The sequence below is a fragment of the Primulina eburnea genome, chromosome 1 (genome assembly GCF_022965805.1).
Source record: "Primulina eburnea isolate SZY01 chromosome 1, ASM2296580v1, whole genome shotgun sequence".
Classification (NCBI taxonomy): Eukaryota; Viridiplantae; Streptophyta; class Magnoliopsida; order Lamiales; family Gesneriaceae; genus Primulina; species Primulina eburnea.
Genome location: NC_133101.1, coordinates 31054385 through 31063894, shown reverse-complemented (window position 1 = coordinate 31063894; position 9510 = coordinate 31054385). Strand labels below are relative to the sequence as shown.

The window sequence follows — 9510 nt, the reverse complement described above, 5'->3', positions numbered from 1 at the left end:
AAAGTATAGGAAGGAGAGTCATCTAAGGGCAAGGCCCCAGCAGTCGAAGGTGAGGGCAGTGCGCAGCGACCTGTAGATGACTTCGCTCAATTACTCCAAAAACAAGCAAAAGTCCATGGTGAACAAATACAGCAACTACTGGAGATGCAACGGACTACTCATGAACAGGCACAAGCACAAGCCATAGTACACAGATATGTGCCTATTCAGACGGACGTATATGATCGTTTTCGACGTCTGAATCCTCCTGAATTCATGGGAAGCACTGATCCAGCAGTAGCAGAAGAGTGGATTAAATCATTGGAGTCCATCTTCTCCTACCTTCATATGGATGATGCTGACCAAGTAACTTGTGCCATCTTTCTCTTAACAAAACATGCAAGAATATGGTGGGAAAGTGCAAGAGTTGCATTACCGGTTGGACCATTGACATGGAGAACTTTCAAAACTTTGTTTTACAACAAATCTAGGCAAACAATAACGAGCGATTTGATTGTTATTTCAACTAAGTAAATTTTTAAACTAATTTATGCTAATTTAATGACTAAATCAAATATTAGAGAAGTTTGGAACGTGGGATTTTCAGATTTAAATAGAATGACCGGGAATACACAACGGTAACAAACTCTGATTAAATTCAAGCACTGGAATTATTCGACTAGCAATTATTCGAAGTCACGATGTAATCCTCTAATTTAATTATAAATCTATTTCTAGAATTTATAATCCTATTTTCATTCAACAGTCCAATTATTTCTAATTGAATTTAATTAAACAAAAACGCATGCATCAACGATAGAATTACAGCTGTCGCCTAAAATCGTACACTGAAACCGAATACTATTTCTAGTCGGTTTAACCGTGTGTTGATTAATATTTTTGAAGCTAATTCCAATCTATTCCCTTTCGAGTCAAGATCGAACAACAAACATGCAATTAATTGGCCAAATCAAAAACACGAAAATTGCGCAAACATTAATCAATAACATGAAATAACTGATGAATTAAATGATTCAACGAATAAACAAAATCAGTCGTTTGTCCCTATCGCGGTCCCGATCAAAAGAGAAACTACTCCATAAATTCAAAACTAAAATCAAATTTAATGTTTGAATTCATGTCTAAAAATAAGAAAATAAAAGAGAAGAAAAATCTCAATGACGGACGCAGATCTTGCGTGTAAAGTGTGATGTTTTTCCTCTCGTTTTTTTCCCAGTCGTCGCCGCCTTCAAAAGTCTCAAAGCTTGCGCCTCTTCCCCTCCAAAAGTCGGCTGTCTCTCGAATATTCAACCCCCAATTAATGTCTAGGTTTTTCCTTTTTATTTCCTTCCCAAATCACGAGCAAATCTTCGCCAAAATCTCGATCTGATAATGTGTACACGGACCCCGTGCCTGCATCCGGAGAGGGGTCCGTGTAGACTCTGGATTTTTTTCTTTCTCGTGAATGGCTGACACGGGGATCCGTCCACATACTGTAAGTTGGGTTCTGGGGTGATGAGGAGCACGGACCCCGTGTAGGGGTCCGTCAACAGGTCCGTGTAGCGTCGGTTTTTGTCTTCTTTGGGGTTGATGTACACGGACCCTTTGACGGGGTCCGTCCTCTGGGTCCGGGTGCTCTCTTGTGAAGTTTTCCTATTTTTCCGGGTATTTCGTGACAGGGCACTGCGAGCTTGACTTTTCTTTCATTCCTTTGGCTTTCACCATATTTTGGTCAAACCTGCAAATAGCCAAAATGAGACGAATTAAGCGCGAAACTCGGAATAAAAAATGCCAGATAAGCACGAATACGACAAAATAGAATCCCTAAAATGCAATATAATTCGTGCTTATCATTTATTAAACCCAAAATCAATTTTCATAACCTCGAAAAATTATTGATTTAACCCAAGTTTTCCTCAAAGTTCGAATTTAATCCTCAAAATTTTGGAATTTTCAATTTGGCACTTAGAATTTTATTTTGCCCTTAGATCCTCAAATTATTGGTTATTATAACTAGATCCTTAAAATTCTCAATTCATGCAATTCAATCCTTAAATCCAATTAGGTAGAGCATGCATCCTAAATAAATTCTACGTTTTATACTTCCAAGGATCGTCATAGTCTTCGAATCATTATTCCTTACATGAAATCCTCAAAATTTAACTCAACTAGTAATCACGAACTATCACTAATTTCTTAGAGAATCTACAATTCCCGAAAGCATTCATAATTATTAAGTTTAGCTTATGACCCACGAGTAGAACATCAGTACTAATAACCGAAATTAATATAGACAAATCATTACCGACCTCTCCTAATGCGCAATAGCAAAATTCTTATTCATGCCCAATTTTACCACAAAACCAGCATGCATGAAAATCATATGATTTCTCAACTCATTTGGGAATATGCATAAAAAAAAATTTTAAAGCATCTAATATCAAACATAACGACATATGAACCTCTACTGTGAAACGTATAATCTCTAAAACATTAAAACAGCTAAACATGTACTGTAAAGCATATATCATGTAAATATGCAGGTGATAATAGCCAATCATTTAAAACATTCAAAACATAAAAGCTTACAGACTTGAGGCTTGAAGATTGAGCGGCAGAAGCTGCGGGTGGCACAACCCTATACAGGAACCTGGCTCTGATACCAACTGAAACGTCTACTCATTTTACAAGTGCGGAATATTTTTTTTTTAAAAAAAAGCTCGCAGTTTTGAAATAATATTTAAAAATGATCGTAATTATTTAATAGTAAAAAAAATACAGTTTAAAATAACCAAACTCATCCCAAAATCATGCGTAAACCTAAATTAGTAAAAATCTTAAATTCATCAACGTATAAAAATTTTAATCTCCTATCAATCTTATAAATCGCAATGCGGAAAACATGTGGTCCTCGGGTCGTGTCGCCGCACCAGGTCTGCCTACTCAGAGTTCGGTACCTCCAGTCTCCTAATCATGAAGCTCACCTGCATCACACACGTCTAGTGAGTCTAAGGACTCAACACACCTGTACCAGGAATAACAAGTACATATACATAGCACACAACAGTGAAAAATATCATACTCAACATATATTTCATGAACTTAAAATCATAACATAAGCGTGTTGTATAAAATCATATCATGTCAAAGCATGTCATCTCATATCATCATATTCGTAAACGTGTCGTATAAAATCATGTCGTGTCAAATCATGTCATCTCATATCATCATATAAGTGTCAAGACAGCTCATCGTGTCATCATAAACTTAACCATTTTCTTTTAATTTAATTCAGTTCATTAGTTGTGACTTTCGTATCACCTCTATCGATGGATCTATCTATAAAAACCGTTGTACCCGGCGGCGGGGGACATCAGTGACCGCATTACCCGCCCACAGAGCCCGGGCCTCAGCTCATCATATCTCATGTCATCGTATACATATACATCGTCAGTCACAACCAATTCCCATCCTTCAAATATATCATCATTTTCATCACTTAATAAAAACATACATATGCGCAACTTTTCCTTTAAACCAAGCATGCAACGTATTTATCATAATTGCGTAAAATCGTAAACATGATGCATGAACTTTTAAAATATCATGAATTTGTACTCAGAGCGCTGCCAGGACCAAAATCTCACCCCGAGTGCAAAATGACCATTTTGCCCCTGGAAACCCGAAAATTATCGTTTCACCCCTGGACCTCTAAATTGACCCAAAGCTTACCAAACTCCTTAAAATGTCCCAAAACATTTTTAAAAGCATTCTTAGACGTAAACTCAAAACAAAATCACAGCTTATCTAATTCGTTTTAAAACTTCGACCAGAACCCCGGTTTTAACCCGAATCAAACCGAAACTAAACCGAAATCTTCCCAACTTTTTATCATATTTTATAAACACTATGAAGCTCATAATACCCCAAGATTAGAACCAAAACTCTCGGCTATTAATTAATAGCATACACCAAACTCTCGGCCCTTTCTTGTTACGCCACCTCATGCACTATCCTTTCTCCTATCTCACGCCTCTACCCTCAACTCAAGGCACCAATCATGAGCTCACACACCAGGGACTTAGATCAGCACTTAAGGTACCCAACCGACTCAAACCACCGCCCTCATGCACACTCCTACCAACCAATAACCGAGGAGTAACCCCAAGCCCCCTATCGTGTCCCAATGCGCCTCTTCTTGGTCAGAACGAGCTTCCTGTCGCAACAGCATGTTTCAAGCCACCCCAGACCCCCACTCAGCCCCATCAGGGCCTGGTACAGAGTAGGAGAAGACTCTCGCACAGCTGGGGTAGCAGGATGGCATGTATCGACCCTTCCCAAGCAACACACCCAATCGGCACTCACCAAATTCAACAAAACCCAACCAGCCGCACATACCGGCACTTAAACCTTACCAACCATGATCTGCACAGCGCCTTACCATCTTAATTCAGCAGCCCCATGCGCCAAGACCAGAAAATGTGAGTGTTAAAACACAAGAATACATTTTACACATGAAAACCGAAAAACCCACACACACATGGTTGGTGCGAGAAATCTCATGCATGACACAATTATTTCAGACATAATTCACGTGAATGATGCAGCGAGAATGTTACAGCACGTGCCCGATGATTAAGCTTGGAGAACCGATCGAGGGACAAATGGCCGAAGGAATAAACGCTTAGCTTGAAGGAGAAAATGGCCTTACCGAACTTTGCAGTAGCAAGAATCACGAAAGAAACTTGAGAGTGGTGGAATGGACGGCTGCTGAAACGTAAATAGGTTAGTGGGAGTTTAGGGAATTAACTAAGGGTCAATTATTTGGTTAATGAAATGGCCGTGTCCCTTGAGCTTGCTGCTGCCAAAAGCCGAGGTAATTCTACAAGAATTTGGTGAATATCGATTGTGGCGGTTACGGGGAGGTTAAGGGGTGAAATAGGTTTAATTGTAATGTTAATTAAAAAGATTAAAGGCTCTAATCTTGGTAATTAAGGTTTAAAAATAATATTTAAGTCTATTGAGTTTAAAAGTTGGCTCGTTAAATTCAAATACAATCCCGAAAAATATTTTTTGTTAAAAGATTTCTTAAAATATTAGCCGAAACCTCGAAACGTCTCCCGATTCGATAAAATTCGCGTACCGTCAAAAAGAAAAATCATGCGGGTAAAAATACCCAAAAATTCTCATTTTTGAAAAATACCCTTAAAATCACCATATATTAATTTATAAAATTAAATCGTGAAATAAAAATAATTTTTTTCTGAAATTTCACCGACCTCCATTCCTTGATCGAGCGTGAAATGCACCTAGAAACCCTAATGCGTGAACTTATAAATTATGGAATAAACTCTACCATGCATGAATTATGCATAAAATGCATAAAAATAATTAAACACATGATAATGAAATAAACATACATTTAATGCTTTAAAGGAATTAAATAAAATACCAAAGAAATTTAATAATTTACATGCACGTGGTTCATGTGGACTTTCAGATTTTCAGGACATTACATCAGGTCTCCGACGCCAGTGCATCAGGAGAGAGATTATAGCATAGCCGATAGCAGAGGGCGGAAGAGGAAATCATCCAAGACAGATTTTGGTGAGTTAATTTTATTAATTACATTTATGTTTATGTAATATATTGATTTAATAAAATTGTCATTTTAATTTTAATTTTTTGATGTATGCTATTAGGATGTGGTTGATAATATGGCTAGGAAATTGGCAGTAGTAGCCAAACACTCCATGTTGGAAACTTAATTTCGGAGTTTGACAAATTAAGAGTGAAAAGATTGAACAACTGATTAAGAAAACTAAAGCCAACTGAAATGAAAGTTTCTGATAGTTGCCCGAACTGAAGATTAATGTAAATCAAGGCAACCGAACTGATATAAGATAACTAAAAGCTGTGCAGATAACTGAACGATCAGTTGAGAACTGATCAGTCAGTCAATCATCAGCTTATCCTATCGTCTTATCAGCTTTACACGTCTTCAGTGAAAAGGACGTAACCCAACAACCGACAGATTGTACAAAGAGCAGCATGAACGCCGCATTTAAGAAAATCTACAGTGTACGACTATGAGAGGAATGTTGATGATATGTGTCGTTTTTACGTGTTTTATTGCATTGGTTTAGTTGTGTTTGCATGGTGCATGTATGCATTTCGTTTACTTTCTGTTCATTTTAGAGTAAATATTTGCATTTTATCCTATCTCACTCGGGCGTGATTAATTTGCAGGAAAAAAGGCCGGAACAACCAAAAATCGGAGCCAAGTGCCAAGTCAAGACAAAAAGGACAGAAGGATTGGCGCTCGGGCGGTGAAATTCTACCGCCCGAGCGCGAGATGAAAGCCCCAAAGGAACTTCGACAGAAAGGTCGGCGCTCGAGCGGTAGTTTTCTACCGCCCGAGCGCGAATGCTGCATATGCCAAGGAAAATTACAGAGAATGTGGCGCTCGAGCGGTACTTTTCTACCGCCCGAGCGCCACCTATTTTTGGAAAGTGTTATTCGCGATTTCTTGCCTTGATTTGATGATGGGGAACGATATGGTAAGTCTTGGGGACGAATTGGGGGGAGGATTCAGAGATTTCAGACATATTTTGAGAGCCAAAAAAGGGATTTTGGAGAACTTTTGCACTTGGATTGAAGATTCGACGGTTTCCGGGCATCGTTCTTCGCAGATTTCGTCACGCCTAGTATTTCTAGTTTATTTTCCTCTGTTTAAACATTGTTTTGCTTATTTTAATTATGAATTCTAGTAGCTAACTTTCATATTTGTTGGGATTAAAGGGGATCCTACCCCAAACTTTTAGTTGATTAATTCATATTTTGAGTTGTGCTTTATTCTTGATTACACTACGATTGTTATTGTGTCGTTTGAGCGTAGCTAACTTTTACGACGATTTTATATCACGAGTGAGTTCGAGAGAATAACTAGTGATAGGATCGAGTAGTATAATCTGCGGATCTACAATTTGCATAGACATATGAAATTGGATACGTGCCGATAGTCATAGTCCTTAGGGTCGAAAACTAGGGGATTTCATCAATCGAAATGCGGTTCATTCTTGATAAATGATTAAAGACATTTAATTACTTCATTGAGTGAATTAGTTTGGCATAGCTCGAGAGAGTGTGTTCAATTAAATAGGAAATCCTGTCGGAAGCGTAGAACACAATCGAATGAATTAATTAATTAATAAGGGGTAGGTGAACCAGAATTCCCAACAAATTCTTTTATCATTTGAAATTTAATCAATTGATTTAGCATTCATATTTTATCATTTAATCTTTGAACTTGTTTATTTAATTTTCTTGCATTCGTGAGCGATAAGAACGCCCAGTACAGAAGTATGAGTATACAAACCTATATGAAATGCACATGCTATGATATGATACCAGGGTAGTCAAGAAACAGGAATCACAAAGGATCTCAAAATGCTCAGTCTAGAGGCGCCAAGTGGATAGTGCCGCGCGGTCCAACCTCTGGGTCACTGCATCCACTACAAGACAGACGTGGACCTAAAATGTCCCGGACCACCGAAGCCCTCCCGACCCGTCGGCCACTGTGTACTCTCGGTGTCCATGCGTCCACAAGACAGGGCTGAGCGGCCCCAAGATATAGCTTATCTCGAAAGAGATACAGCTCAACAGTAAAGGCTATCTCGAAGGAGATACGGCTCAACATGATATGCAATATGCATCATAACTCGTGACATAATAGCATGCATCATATGACATATAACAATGCAGCAAATACTCATGCAACACATATATGAATGTATACTCAACCAGGATATCTCGGATAGTACTTTCGTACCTCTATCACAGCAAGCCTAGCCTTACGCAACACCGCTAATCAGGTCTAGCACAAGCCTACGCATCAAAAGCATACTCAATCAATACTACCATGCTCGACAAGCAAAACCAGTACTCCTTAGTACTACCAAAGGTTTAGGGTTTACCTTCGTCCGTCGACAGCCCTTTGATGTCGATTGCCTTGAAACTCAGGCGCCGCTACGCTACTACTCCTGGCAGCTCTTGGCTATCGCTCGACCAACAACTAACCCTAGAAACCTTCCAAATCCTCTCAACTATGAGGCAAAATCATGAATTGGCAAGTCACAAATGAGAAATCCGAGCACTATTTATAGGCCATGTTCGGATCCTCCGAACAACACTTCGGAACGTCCGAACGCTACGTGTCCATTGGCTCTTGACAGCTCATGATCGGATCCTCCGATCATACACTTCGGACCGTCCGAACATGCATGGAAAATGACGTGTCGATCAACACTTGACACCTATGATCGGATTCACCGTAGTAGTTATAAACAAACAACCAAACTTCGTCGCTAAAGTTTCAATAACTAAAATAATACTTAAATACAGTCTCCAGTGGAACGATACTCGTATTCATATACGCTTACTATTACTTGACATCGTGCACTTGCGATTACATTTTGAGCATACAAAATCATATTTTCTTGGGGAATTCATAGTGCAAGTTTTGCTCGATCAAGTTTTTGGCGCCGTTGCCGGGGACTGTTAATCTACAATTATATTCTTAGTTATGTTCTTTAGTGTATTTTATTCTTACTGAACTAACACTCCATATTTTGATTCAGATATCTCTTCCGGTGCATGCCAAAGTCACTTGACTTGGAGCTTGAGTGTGACCCTGAAATTGAAAGGACTTTCCGCAGGCGAAGACAACAGCAAAGACTTAAGGAACTGATGGAGAGGCACGAACAAGAGCAGGAGGCAGAGCGCCAAAACGAGAGACGAATTGAGATGCCACGCCGCATACCCATGTTGGAGTATGCCCAACCTTCTTTGGATGGTGTACGCCCCAGCATTGTGAGGCCGATTGTGCGGGCAAACCAATTTGAAATAAAACCAGCCATTATCCAGATGATTCAGAACACCGTCCAATTCGGAGGAACTGCTGTGGACGATCCAAACACACACATCGCGGATTTTCTTGAGATTTGCAATACCTTTAAATTTAATGGAGTTTCTGATGATGCTGTTAGACTGCGTTTATTTCCTTTCTCTTTGCGTGATAAAGCTAAAGCTTGGTTGAATTGTTTACCTGTAGGTTCGATCGCTACATGGGAGGACATGGCGAAGGCGTTTCTTATCAAATACTTTCCTCCATCAAAAACCATGAAGCTGCGAGCTGACATTACAACATTTGCTCAGTTCGATCAAGAGTCACTATATGAGGCGTGGGAGCGTTTCAATGATCTATTACGAAGATGCCCACATCACGAGTTACCACTTGGGTTAGTCGTTCAAACTTTTTATTACGGTTTGCTTACTCCTAACCGTACTATGATAGATGCTGCAGCGTGTGGGAACCTATTGAGGAAGACTGCGGAAGAAGGATATGAGTTGTTGGAGGAGATGGCTGCTAGCAGTTATCATCCTCAATCTGACAGAAACAACCAGCGGAGAAGTGCAGGAGTGCACCAGGTAACTGATTTTTCTGCTATTACTGCACAACTTGATGCTTTA

The 9510-nt window shown here is 39.4% G+C and overlaps 1 non-coding gene across 1 annotated transcript; it reads right to left on the bottom strand.

Moving 5' to 3' along the window:
• Positions 1-9163: 9163 nt before the first annotated feature.
• Positions 9164-9269, bottom strand: LOC140815041 (small nucleolar RNA R71). Its single transcript, XR_012114244.1, has one exon. It is a non-coding gene; the product is annotated as a small nucleolar RNA R71 (small nucleolar RNA).
• Between the last annotated feature and the right edge of the window lie 241 nt (positions 9270-9510).